The sequence below is a fragment of the Sarcophilus harrisii genome, chromosome 5, assembly GCF_902635505.1.
Source record: "Sarcophilus harrisii chromosome 5, mSarHar1.11, whole genome shotgun sequence".
Lineage (NCBI taxonomy): Eukaryota > Metazoa > Chordata > Mammalia > Dasyuromorphia > Dasyuridae > Sarcophilus > Sarcophilus harrisii.
This window is the reverse complement of record NC_045430.1, coordinates 281,704,326-281,717,516: the sequence shown is the minus strand read 5'-3', so window position 1 is coordinate 281,717,516 and position 13,191 is coordinate 281,704,326. Positions and strand designations below refer to the sequence as shown.

Here is a 13,191-nt window from a genome sequence, read left to right as displayed (position 1 = left end):
TGCTTATTTAATTGAATTGGATTGTATCAACACTCAGGTGAGATGGAGTCAATGATGGCAATTAAGTTATTATATGTGAAAATACACTCAGGAGTCCAAGCTATTATGTTTGTGAAAGATTTTCCTCATGCCAACTATAAATTGATTCATGGGGACCCATCAGCCTCTCTTAAATATTTTTCCTAGGAAGAATATAGGAAGACAGTCTCCTGGCTTCTTTCTGCTGTCATCAAAGAAACAGAAAGGAGGATTTTATTGTAAACACTCCAAGAAGTACTTTCTTGAATGCTGGGATTCATCTCAGCAGTACAAGTCACTGAATAAATTCCCAAACTTGCCATTCCCCCTGAGAGTTCTGCTTACAGGTCAGAAATCCTGCAGGGCCCACTCATGGTTCTTCTTTTCTCTTTCTCCTACCCTTCTTAGTTAGAGGATTTAAAAGGAATTAGATGACTCATACTTTTTTCTTGTCATGTGAGAACTTGTGTTTTTTTTTCCCTTCAAATAAGTGTATCTAGTTATCCAAGCAGTGGATGCTTTAAATACAGAAACATCATTTTCAAGGTAAATTGCTGGTGGTTATTTCCTTCTTCTTTCAAGAATCTTATAGGAATAAATATAGAAAATGACAATTAGCATTTTTTTATTACAGTTCTATTACTTATCTTGTTCAATTAGCCACTGCCAAGAAGTGAATCTAAAAGAAGAGATGAAAAAAAGAAGCAAAAATTCCGTATAAGGTATTCCACACGGCATATTCCTCATGGGCCTGTTAAAAAATACCTGATTAATGGGTAAAAAAAATAATACTCAAAAAGCAAATTTGGCAGGGCTAATTAGCCTATCTGCAGAACAGATATGGTGCAATGGATAGAGCAGTAAACTCTAGAAGACTTGAGTTCAAATCATGTTTTAGGCATTCACTAGCTATGTGACTGTGGGCAAGTCACTTCTCTGTTTAATTCCATCTGTAAAATGAGAATTGCAGCTACATACAATCATAGCTATGAGGATGAAATGTGTACTTTGGAACCCACAGTGTTATATAAATGCAAACTCTTATTATTGCATCATCTAAAGATAGTCAGAGAAACACAGAGAGACTTCAGACATCCTCTAATTCATTCCATACCAGAACCACAATCTCCTCCAGAATTTAGGGGTTAGGGTTAGGATTAGGGTTAGAGCAGATGCTATCTAGTCAAAGATACTTTTTGACAAGAGCATCCTCTCTACATTCCCAACAAATCACCCACTCCCTCATGCTGATTTTCAAGGAAAGGCAAAGGAGCTCCAAAGCAGCTTGCTCTTTAGCCATAGATGTCTTAAATATTCTTCATCTCTATCATATAAAAATTTGAAGGCAAATGAGAGGGGAAGATGAAAATCAAATGATTATTAGAGGATATGGAGGTCTTGGAAGATCATTTGTGGCTTTCATTTATTTCATTTCCCTAAGCCCATTACTTTAGATAATTAGGAGTTGGCTACTCATTGAATGTACCCTTAATCACTGATTCATGAAAGAATTAATGGACAGTCTAGAGTCTGATAAACTTATGGAAATAGACTGGACTTGGTTGTTCTTTCTGAAAGTATAATTCCCAGAACAAGGAAGGGTTTTCAAACGTGTCAGATATACTTGAGATTTAAATCTGACGAGTTTACTCATTAATAGCACAAAGCACCCTGGTCTTGCTATTTCTTAACAATTGCTATTTGCCAAAAAGATCTCTGGACCAGAGTCCTTAGTGTTCTCACAGTTCAACCTTTACTACTAAATTAAAAAGAATAATGGATTTTTTGGTGGGGAAATTTATATTTTCAGAGAACTTTAAGATATTATACTACTTCACTCTTGTCTCAATTCTGTGATACAGGGGACTATAGTAATTACCACAACTAAGTATATATAAAGGAAGTTCCAGAAGGCTAAATAATTTGCCTGTGGCAACCATGTTTCAAAGTTTTCAGAGCCATGGCTAAAACTCGGGTCTCTATGATCAGCCGTCTATATACTATTCCAAGTTTCTTCTTCAAAGTTCTGGTTACAGGACTGCTGCGTCTTACACTCAGCCCTCAACTGATTGGCAGAATTGAGCTACCTTATATGGCCTCAGAACAATGGAAACCAAATCCATTTCCTTGTTGTCAGCAAGGATTCACCATCTCAGGGTGAATCATTATCTTATGCTTGGATCCAATCTTCCTTACTATTTTATTATAATTACACATTTGAAAAACACGACATCATTGCTGCTCTCATTATACCAACGTACTTTTCCCAGAACTTAAGAAGCTGGCAGAGTCATAGGCTCTCAGAATATTAAAGACGGAAAGGACATTGACAATCAGTTCATTTGACACCTCTAATTTATTGCACAAGGTGATTTCTCCAAAGTCACACTGATCTTAAGGAGCAGAAAGATGATATAGTGTGAGGTCTTCAGATTCCCCGGTCTAAGAATCTTTCCAGACCAGCACACATGAAAGTCTGCATTAATTACATACTTGATTGAATGTTGGACCTGAAGTCAGGACACTGCACATCAAATCCCATACCTTACTCTCACCTTGGAATTAATTTGCTGTTTCACTTGGCAAGTCACTTAACCTCTCTAAATTTTAATCTCCCTATTGCTAAAAGAGTTAATAGAACCTATCTCACAGGGTTATTGCAAGGATTGAAAAAAATAGATCATGTCCCAAAAATCTTAGTGCAATTTTGATTAAGATTGTATCAACTTTTCACAAGGACTTTTGGGACACTGTATGTATGTGTGTATATACATATACACAAACACACACATATACATATTCTATAGATTTGTGTATATTGTGTATATGTTGAATATGAATATATAGATATACATTATATGTCCATGTGGCTTTTTAAATGTTAAAGCTATTTAAAACTCTATTCTTATTTTGGTTAAACTTTCTTCGAGTCATTTTCATTATTTGTTGTATAATCAAAGTAGGAAATTGGCCCTGTTGGCTGACCTTGATTAAGATCCAGGGCCCTGGAATCAGGGCCCTGTTTTTGCCATATCAGTTCACTGGATCTCTTGGACAGCTCTCTAAGATCAGACATTGGAGAGCAGCTGTTAATTTGGATCAATGGAAGACATTCATACAACAGAAGATTCCTACAATCATGACAGAACAGACCCCCACCCCCCCCAAAAAAATAAGCTCTCAAACTATACTGAATATTATATTGATCCAAACTACTTCTTAGGGTTGGGGTGAAGACAACATTTTGGAACACTGGAGAAATAGGAGTGATCATCAGCCTTCCATCACTCCCTAGGATGCTATCTGAGAAGACCACTGGTCTGCTACATGAAGCTCCATTTGCTCCAGTCCTGCACTCCTGCAGACAACACTGTTCCCTAATGTTTATAGTACACATGCCTGCTCAGCAGAACCTACTTTATCATAGGAACTGAGAATGCTGATTCGGGAACTTAGTATTTTTGCCATATCACCATCCATGGTTTCAGCTATTTAGTGGCAACTAAATTGCAAGATGTCCATACAGAAACATGACTTGAGATGTCCTGGCCCTTTGCTGTATTAACAAATAAATATTAAGCACCAACCTAATTTAAGGCCTCTGGACAGACTATTGTATCTGAGTTAGCTTAAAAAAAAAAAAAAACTTGATATCTGGCAAAACCCTATTTGTCTCAATGTTTATACTTGCTTACCCATTCTCATCACAATCACTGGTAATTTTCTCAATTATTTCGATCTTTTTCTATAATCCCTTTTTCTTATACTATTTTATTCTTTCCTCTTTCCAATCTGAAGCAGGTAGCTATTTAAATCATTTATTAAGGACCTCATTCTGTCCCTTGGGAGTGAATATGTAGATTCCCAGGTTGAGATAAGTCACAATTATTTGACCCTCACTCAGCATGCATTTAGTGTTCTTTTGAGAAATGGCATTCTTCCCTGCATAAATCCCTAAATTTAAAACTTACCTTTTCCTGAGGTTGGGAAGGAGGTATAACAAACATAGAGAAACAAAATAAAACAAACTATATGCAATCTCAAGAAGGAGAAATTACTCAGACCTGGAAAGCTACAGAAAGGTCTCATGTAGGAGGTGGGGACTGAATCATGCTTCAGGGGAAGTGAGTTATTCTAAAATGACAATAAGATGACTGACTTCCCGAACTGAGCATGCTGCATAGTACCATGGAATTAGAAAGAACAAGGTCTCCTCAAAGGTTGACTTTGAATATTGGTTTGTGATTAGCAGCTGTTGTTCAAGGATCTTTTAAAATGGAGAGACATGTTACCTGAATTGCATCAAAGTGATTCATTTATTCACTGATTCATCCAGCAAGCATTTATTGTGTCTGTGATGTGCCAGATACTAACCTAACCACTTGTGAGACAAACAAAAATCATGACCAAATTCTGCCCTTTAGGTTAACCATATTCCTCTAACCAATAAATAGCACAGTTTCCAGGCCACTCATTATCCTCTTGCCCCTCTTCAGATCCATGCTTTCCAGCTTGTTAAGATCCTTCCTTTCTAAATTTCTTGTCAGGTAGTAATTATTGATAATTCTGCCTTCACAAAATCTCTCACTCCCATCTGATCCTTTCTTTCTATGCAAAATTCCTCTTCTAGCTCAGGTTCTCATCACCTCTCACTGAGATTAATACAATAGCCTCCTAATTGGTTTCTTGGCTCAAACCTCACCTTTCCCTAAAGGATCCTCCATGTCACTGCTCAATTGAAATTTCTAACATGGATCTCATCATTTTACCACCCTATTTGATTATTTTCAATGGCTTTCTATTCTCTGTAAGATAAAATTCAAACTCCCAAGCTTGGCATTTCAATTGCTTCACTATTTGGTTCCCACTTACATTTTGAGACTTGGGTCATATTTCTTGACTTCACATATGGTTCAAGCCAACATAACTGTCCGATACTCACTTCCCCATGCGCGCTGTAATATCATGGAGCTCTCTCTGCTTGAGAAAGCATAGAAACTTTCCAGAATCCATCCAAATGCCCCTGGCTTCTCAGCTGAAAGTTACTGTCCCTGCAAATTGCCTGTATTTATTTTATTTTCTTCAGTTAAAATGTAAGATCCATGAGGGCAAATACTTTTAGTTTTGCCTGTATATGACTAGTAAAGAAGCTGCCAAATAGTAAGTCTTTAACAAATATTCTTTAAATTGATTCCTTCAAATATGGATTATTGAAGGCAATACCCTAGATGTTGTCCCAGTGTGATGTTTTCAGGACATAGCAAACTAACTGTTCAGTCAATTTCCAAATAAATGGATTGAATGGGGGAAAAGCATTTTGTAAACAAGAATTTGTTATCATATTGCTTGTCTGCTCAATGAAGAATTCAGCAGGCTCTCAATGGTGATATGGGGGGTCAAGTTCCTCATCTTTATCAATTCTGTTGTCTCCAAATTCGGTTTCATTCTATGCCATACTACAACTTGGGACCTCAATGTTCATACCAAGAAGGAGAGATTGTTCATTTTCCTCCAGCTGTACAAAGGAGAAACAGACTAAAAGCAATTCAAAATTGAGTAAGGGCTCATTGTATCAGGAATTCCCTAAGTTTTCTATGAGCACTAATATCTGTTTAATTATTCATGTTGCAATGTTGGGTCTATCAGCATAGATCCTTTATCACTCTGAGAATTTAAACAACAACAGCAACAACAACTTTCTGCCTTTCTCACAACAAGAAGTCAGTGGAAATAGTTGTATTTAGAAAATTATTTATCTTAGGGATGTAGAATAACAGCTTTGAGGTTCTTGACATTTTTGGTTTGCACATCATCAATCTCAAAGATGTAAGGAACCCCAATGTATCTCCACTGGAAGAGGAACCTTCCAATATTTGTTGATTATTAGATGACACTGAGCTTTAACTAGGCCAAATGTTCCACTTTTTTCAGTTGCTCAGAATATGGCATGGTTTCAAATACCCTCATTATCTTGTCAACTGTGTCAATGAAACGTCAGGACTGACCACAGTTCTTGAGATATTAAATAATTGAAGAAGTCAGATCAAATCTTATTAACCCAATTTGGATATTATTTATATTAAAACCAAATGAGATTCTTATTTTCCTTCTCCTCTTGTTCCTTTTTCTAATTCTAGTTCCTTTAATTCTTTTAGTTCTTCTAATTATTCTGGTTCTTCTAATTCTTCTGTTTTTCCTCCTTTTCTCTTCCTCTTCCTCTTCCTCTTCTTCCTCCTCCTCCTCCTTCTCCTCTTCCTTCTCTTCTTTCTTTCTTTTTGGCAATTCTCTAAAAAGAAACACAGGACTAGCAGTGGAAAGAATAGTGGCATCTAATCCAATCCATTCATATGTGGACAGGATTCCTTTCTAGTATCTTCAGTAAATAAACATCTCCATGCAATTTCTCCCCCCAAAATCATCAACAACAGGGTACAGTCATTTCAATGGGTAGACTATTGTATTTTGTGGTCTTTCCAATTGTTAGGAAAATTTCCCTGAGTTCAAATCTTAATATTGTCTTCTGCTGCTTCTATCCAGTGCTTGAAGATCTGTTCTCTGAGTCCAAGAAGGAAAAAAATATGATAGACCATTTCAGTATTTGATAAGAGATACTATCCATCCTTCACTGATTTAAAATAGTCCTTTTGGTGCTCTTCAACCCAGAAACTTAGAAGGACCAAGTAGGCTCATAGATGTTAAACCAGAAGACACCTTAGAGGCAGTTCATCTTGTCCAACCTCCCCACTTTAGCAATGAGGAAACTGGGTTAGAGTAGGAACAGCTTACCAGATATATAATTGTGACATATCAAGATGAACAATGAATTTCAGCTAGTTCAACTGGAGGGATTGCTCAGGATGTGGGCTCACTGCCTTTTGAAATTATTGGTATTTCTTTCTTCCCAAAGGGAAAGACAACATTGACTGTTCTTAGTCATCCTCTGTTTGGTGTAAGTGTCCTTGTGCATCCAGAGAGATTATTGGGGGTGACTGTACAAAAATCCTAACTAGTCACCCCCAAAGCACATTTTGCATCATTAGGCATCAGTGTTACGTTCTCCCATTTTACAGGATCTATGTGACAGTCCTTTGATCTATGAAGTCATTTATCTAGACTGGGGTTGTACAGAATTTGATTGCATCTCATTCTCACTGATCCCTTACAAGTTTTCTTTTGTTTGCTTCTTTTCCTCTTCAGGTTCTGCTTTGTTCATAATTGAAACATTTTTTTTCTTGGTCCCCCCTTTTTTTTTCCTTTCAGGTATTTCTAAGGCTAATATATGAATCACTTCTCAGGCAAGATCTGAAGAAACCTAGATGTCCATCTCTGGTTCATTTGTGAACTCTGAGTAGGAAGAATCCCAGTAAAGAGATCAGATGGATGTTACCTAAAAGTATAAACCTAATCTACCCACCCATCAGCCTTAACCAATATCTACCTAATTATACTAGTAACAGCAGGAATCTCTGAATGTCCAGAAGAGAGAAACAGCTTTTCCCATTCTCCTCACTCACTCATAAAATATAAAATCCTTGACTGGAACACCTTATTTCAGCAATCTGATTTTTTTTTTTCAATTTTCAACTACTTTTTTCAGTTCTTTTTCCAAGTATCAGGCTCATAGAGAAAGCAGAACACAGAGTGCTTGAGGGGAGAAAGAAGGAAAGGGATAAAGAAAGAGATTCCATAACTAGGATCACAGATTTAGACACAGAAGGGCCCTTAGAGATCTTTCAGTTCAATGTCCTGATTTTGCAGATAAGGAAACTGAGTCCAAAGAGATAAAATGATTGCTGGTCTAGAGCTAAAAGAGATTTTAGAGAAGGATTCTTAACCCTTGTTGTAGGACAGACCCCTTTGACAGATGAATCAAGCATATAGAGCCCTTTCTAGAATAACTAATATGCATAAATTCAATGTTTTGATGCATACAGCATTTAAATACATGCAATTATAACTATATAAGAAATCAATGATACTGAAATGTCACATATTTAAATCTATATTGATATAAAGACTCATGGACCGAAGTTAAAAACTGTGATTTTACAAATGAGGAAAATAAGACAGAGAAGCATTTAAGTGATTTGCCCAAGGAGACACAGCTGGATTCCATCCCTATCCTTGGACTTTGGGTTCAGGCACCTTGGGATAGGCAGCTCCTAGATTAGTCTTACAATGTGCAGTCTTGAATTCTGACACTGGCATCAACTCCTATGAAATGGTCATCACATCATCCACACATGGAGTTGTCAGTACTCACACAACAGAGATATTAGGAGAACGGCACTTCAATGAACAGGGCCTGAGGGGATGTCCTAGGCATGTTTCAAATGGAGAGTTTGCAGCAGAACCAATGAATTCTTGGGCTAAAGTAGCTCTTAAAGGCCATGCAGCAGAGGAGTTGTGTTCCACAGAAATGGTGTGCCTACTAACAAAATTACCCACGAAAAAATATCTTCTTAATACCTCCATTTTCTTCTGCTATCCACTCTTTGCATAGTAATGAAAATTCCTGAATCACAAGTAGTATCACTCTCCTACTCATGAATTTTCTATAGCTCCCATTCACTACTAAAATATAAATATAAATTCTTCTTTGTTATTTAATATCCTTCACGATCCAACTTACATTTCCAAGTTGAAAATTCCTCACATTAGCCTGGCATAGTGAAGAGAAGATGGACTTTCATTAGAAGAACAGGATTCAAATCCTGTCTCTGTCACTTTCAACCTGTGTGACCTTAAAGTTTGCATGTGTAACTCTTCTGGATCTCCCTGATCCTCTTCCAGGCCTTTGCATTTTGTCCAAAGTGGTCTCACTGTTCTACAAATGGGCCTTATAAGCTCCCATTTTTCTCTTGTTACACAAGCTATATTCTGTGCCTGGGACTCTCTTCTCTCCCCACCTTTCCTCTTAGAATTCCCCATTTTTCCTCAAGTTCAACACCAGTTCCTTTATGACGACTGATCTGGAATCTTCTAAGATTGTTGAATGTATTTACATAGATCCATGTTTTTATTGAATATAATGTAACAGCAAGAGCTGTTTTTATTATATTTCATTTTGTTTGTTTTCCTAGTACCTTGAAAACAGCAGGTACTCAGTAAGTTCCTGGGGAATGACCAAATGAATAACATGATATATTGATAATATTCAATAGTAAGAACATAGGTAGAATTTAAGACTAAGATAGCATTTCCTCACATTACATATATTAGAAGTGAGCAGAATCAACAATGAGGGATCCCAAACAGATTTCCATACATGGCTATTTGTTTTCCTTCTCAAACCCATTAAAACATGACAGTGCTGTCATGGACTATAGGGTTGGGTTTCTACTTTTGGGTAGCATGCAAGGTTATCTGGTCTCTACATTGGGGTTCTTCCAATCTGACACAGTCCAAGAAAATCCTTTTCAGTGACAGGAAAATGAAAGGCTTGGCTAGGGTGGGATGCTGGGAAGAGGAGTGTTCCAGAGTCAGAAGACATGACTTTAAGCCCCACCTCTGTGAACCTCTAGCTAAAGTGATCTTGAGCAAGTTCATTCAGTCTCTGGTCCTCAGTTTCCTCCACTATTAAGATGAAGAGGTAAAACCTGGTGATGAGGTATTTATCTGTTTTAAATTAATGATCCTCAGATGACCATCGTTTTGCTCCCAAAATAATTTTCACAATGGTTATTTTGTGCTTCCTAAAGGATACCTGTGGTTGGTTTAATGGTGTACCCACTTAGGTAGTTTAAAGAGGCATGAGTATTTTGTTCCTGTCCTTCCTCCCTCCAAATGACTCACTTTAGAACACTTTGGAGCTTATCCCCATCTGTCCTCTCTGCAGTGGGCCACCCTATCCCCATGCAGTGGGCCCTGCCAGAGCATGGAGGCAATGTCTTCACTGTTCTGCCCACCTGCTGCTGTCCTCTGTGCCTTCCCCCAGCTGTTCCCCTTGTCCCTTTCTTCTTTTCTGAAATGCTTCAGCTACCACTGTGTCACACCAAAATTACTGCCGAGCTCTGGCTATTTTCCCCAGAACTGAACAAATCAGTTTCCTTAGACTTAGAGGCTCCTAATCTTTACAAGGAAGAATAAAACCAAGAATACTGAGCAGAATATGTTAAGCAGACAATCCTAAAGCTTTGCAGCTGCCTTTTGTGTCTGGGGAAGCAAAGTTCATCAGCTGAACAGGGATCTGGACACCTCTGGACATCTGCTACACCCTTTAGGTTTTAAGTCAACAAGATAAATCAAAGCCGGGTTTTTCTTAAAGATCAAGAAAAAGATGGAATTTGGCCAAAAAAGCCACTTTTAATGGCTTTCTGAATTCACTGTTTGTTTCTTGTCTCTTCTCAAACAAAGGGAGAGAAAGCTCACAGGTGACAGGAACAGGGAATTTTGAGCCAAAGTACATGCTACAGAGGAGGAGGAGAAATGTGTTTTCTTTCATCATGCAAAATTTCAAAATTACCTTGCCTTGTCTAAAAGCCAGTTCCTATACTTTTGAACTCCCTTACCCTTCACTTTCAAACCACTGTGTCAAAAGCATCAAAGACTACCTTAAAATTCCACCCCTTCCATCATTAAAGTGCCCAGTGATATGCATTTTTCACAGCTTTTCTGTGGGAGTAAAGGAACAGATTCTTTCTTCCAATTCTTTCACCTGCACAGTGTGACGAAGATTTCTCTAACCTGTTCATGTTTGTTTCAGGCAATCTGTGGCTCCCCTGCTTTTCAGGGATTTTCTTCCTCCCCATCTCAACATGGGGAAGAATATGGCACAGTGAAAAACAATGAGTAGGAAAGAGGATTTGAAGAGAGCATCTGAAAAGACTTACTCCCTCCTCCCCTTCTAGAGAGGAACCTGTGCATTGTGCAAGCATTTTCCTCCGGGGACTAAACATTTTATTTTTTAAGGAAAGGTTCCTCCCCTCCCTGTTCCTGCCCTGTTCTCACCTCTGTCATGGAATTAGCAGTTCCTGGGATGAGGAGGGAGGGGCAAAGGGTTGGTTTGTTCTAGTCTCCGTTATCAATCTCAAAGCACCTTAATTCCACAAGTTGCCAAGCATCTAGTGAAAAGCTGTTTTATGAGCTTTACTTCAGTGTCACAAACAGGGGATGAGGCTGTAGCAAAATTCTGAGGAAACTCAATCTCATCTCCAAGGAAAGAGAAAGTTGTCTTGGCCCCCTCAGCAGGGAGGGTCCCCGGGACACATCCATCCACGTCTGTTACTCGGAGACGGATCAATGAATGAACGTGAGGCATCTCCCCAATGAGGAGAAGGATGGTAAATGGCCTCGGACTCCCTGGTCTGTGGGCACTGCCAACGGGGCCAGCTGCTCTGGGCTTTCCTCTGGGGAGGTAACTTGCTTATCGGGCTGGCGGCTCCCCGGGAACTTTGCGAAGCCCTCAGACTCAGCAGGGCAAGTGCCAGTGGGAGCTGTCCCTGGACTCTGCCTCCCTCACCCCCCGAGTGCCGAACCGCAGGGGACGGCGGGGGCCCCGGACCGACGCTGGCGGCTCCCGAAGTACGCTACTGTCCTTCGGAGCCCGGGGAAAGGAGAACTAAAGGCTTGGCCCCCAGTCCCCGCTCACTTCCAACTTTCTCCCAAGCGCCTCCCCCAGCCCAGGGCGAGCCCAGGATCGGTTCTGGCTGAGCCCAGTTCACTGCAGTGTGATGCAAGCGCCGGCTGAGACCCGGGCTCTCCCGGAGACGGCGAGCCTGTTCCCCCAGAGGACCACAGGGGCCCAGTCGCCACAAGGACCCGGGCAAACCCAGCTCCCTCAGCCGGAGGTGCCGGCTCCCCCAGCCCGGCCACCCACGTAGCCCAGAAGCGGGGGCTCGGGAACTCGGAGGAGAAGGAAGGCTGCTCTCCCCGCACCCAGCTCCCGGATGCCCGGGAGCCCGGGGGCAGCGGGCGAGCGGACTTGGGGCTGGCTCCCGTCGCCGGCCACTCTCAGCCCCGGCAGCCACTCGCTGCCCCCTGGCCCCCGCCCCGAGGCGGGCGGCTTCTCGGGAGTCCCCCCCTCCGCCCCCGCGGCCGGCGCAGGCTTCCCCCGCGCCAGGGAGGCAGCGAGGGGAGCTCCGGCCGCGGGGAGGGGGGGGCGGAGATGGGCCGGAGCCCGCGGCGGGAGGGGACGGGGGACGCGCCGTACCTGTTGTCCCCGGCTGGGAGGCTGCTGGCGCCCGGCGGGGTCGGCGAGCACTGGCGGCGCGGAGATGGAGAGCTCCGGGGATGCGCGGCTGCCGGAGGGCGCGTGAGTGCGCGTGTGTGCGCGCGTGTGTGTGTGTGTACGTGTGTGTGGATGTGTGTGCGCGCGGGCCTGCGTGTGTGAGCCTGTGCGCCCGCTGCGGGGGGGACGAGGGGGACGGACGGGAGGGGGGAGAAGGCTGCTGCAAATAGTCCTGCCCGCTCGGCGGCCTCCGCCTCTGTCCGGCGGCACTGGGGACCAGGCAGCCGCCTCGGCTACTTCCTGCCCTGCGGAGGGAAAGGCTCAGCTCCCGCGGCCTCCCCACGCAGCAACCCAAAGTTTGCAGGTCCTTCGCATCCGCGAGCAGCTCTTCTCCAGCCTCCAGTCAGGTGCTTGTCTCCTCCCCTTCCCTCCCTCCTTTCTGTCGTTCTCACCCGGCTATCTTTGGCCAGCACTGATCCCAGCTGCTGCACCTGCGCCGTCCAGACCAGCGTCTGGGCCACGGGGTCATCAGGGAGACCCAGAAGGCTCGGGAGAGGCCCCTTTGTCCAAGGCGCCTTCTTTTACAGATGGGCAAACTGAGGCTGGAAAGCTTCCGGCTCTCTGAAGCTCTCTTCCTTCTGTGGAAAAGGCTGGATTTGAAACCGGGTCTTCTGGACTCCAAATCCTTCACTCTTCTCAGTGAAAGGGTCAAAGGGAGTGGGGGGGGGGGAGGGGAAGCTTGCTTGCAGGAAGATACAAGTCCCTAGAGCTAAGTTGAGTCCCTTCCCTAGGTTTCAGCTTCTCTGCCTAAAATGAGGGGAGATCTAGCTGTCCTCCGAAGCCCTTCCATCCTTAGAGCTGTCATTGGATTGTAAATGTCACCAGAGAAGCCCCCCGGCCTCACTGAGTTAGTGCTAGAAGCAAGCCAAGAGCTTACCTAGTGCAAACACCAGTTTTCCGAGGAGGAAACTGAAGGTCCTAAACACTGAGTACTGCATCACTTC

At 42.2% G+C, this 13,191-nt stretch overlaps 1 protein-coding gene across 3 annotated transcripts in view; it reads right to left on the bottom strand.

Annotated features, from left to right (window-relative positions):
- DGKB (diacylglycerol kinase beta) overlaps positions 1–12,324 on the bottom strand; it is a 687,380-nt gene extending 675,056 nt beyond the window's left edge. For all 3 annotated transcript variants that reach the window (XM_031940700.1, XM_031940702.1, XM_031940701.1), the window contains exon 1: positions 12,170–12,324. The gene's annotated coding sequence lies outside the window, so the exon portion shown is untranslated. The remainder of the gene's footprint in view (positions 1–12,169) is intronic.
- Between the last annotated feature and the right edge of the window lie 867 nt (positions 12,325–13,191).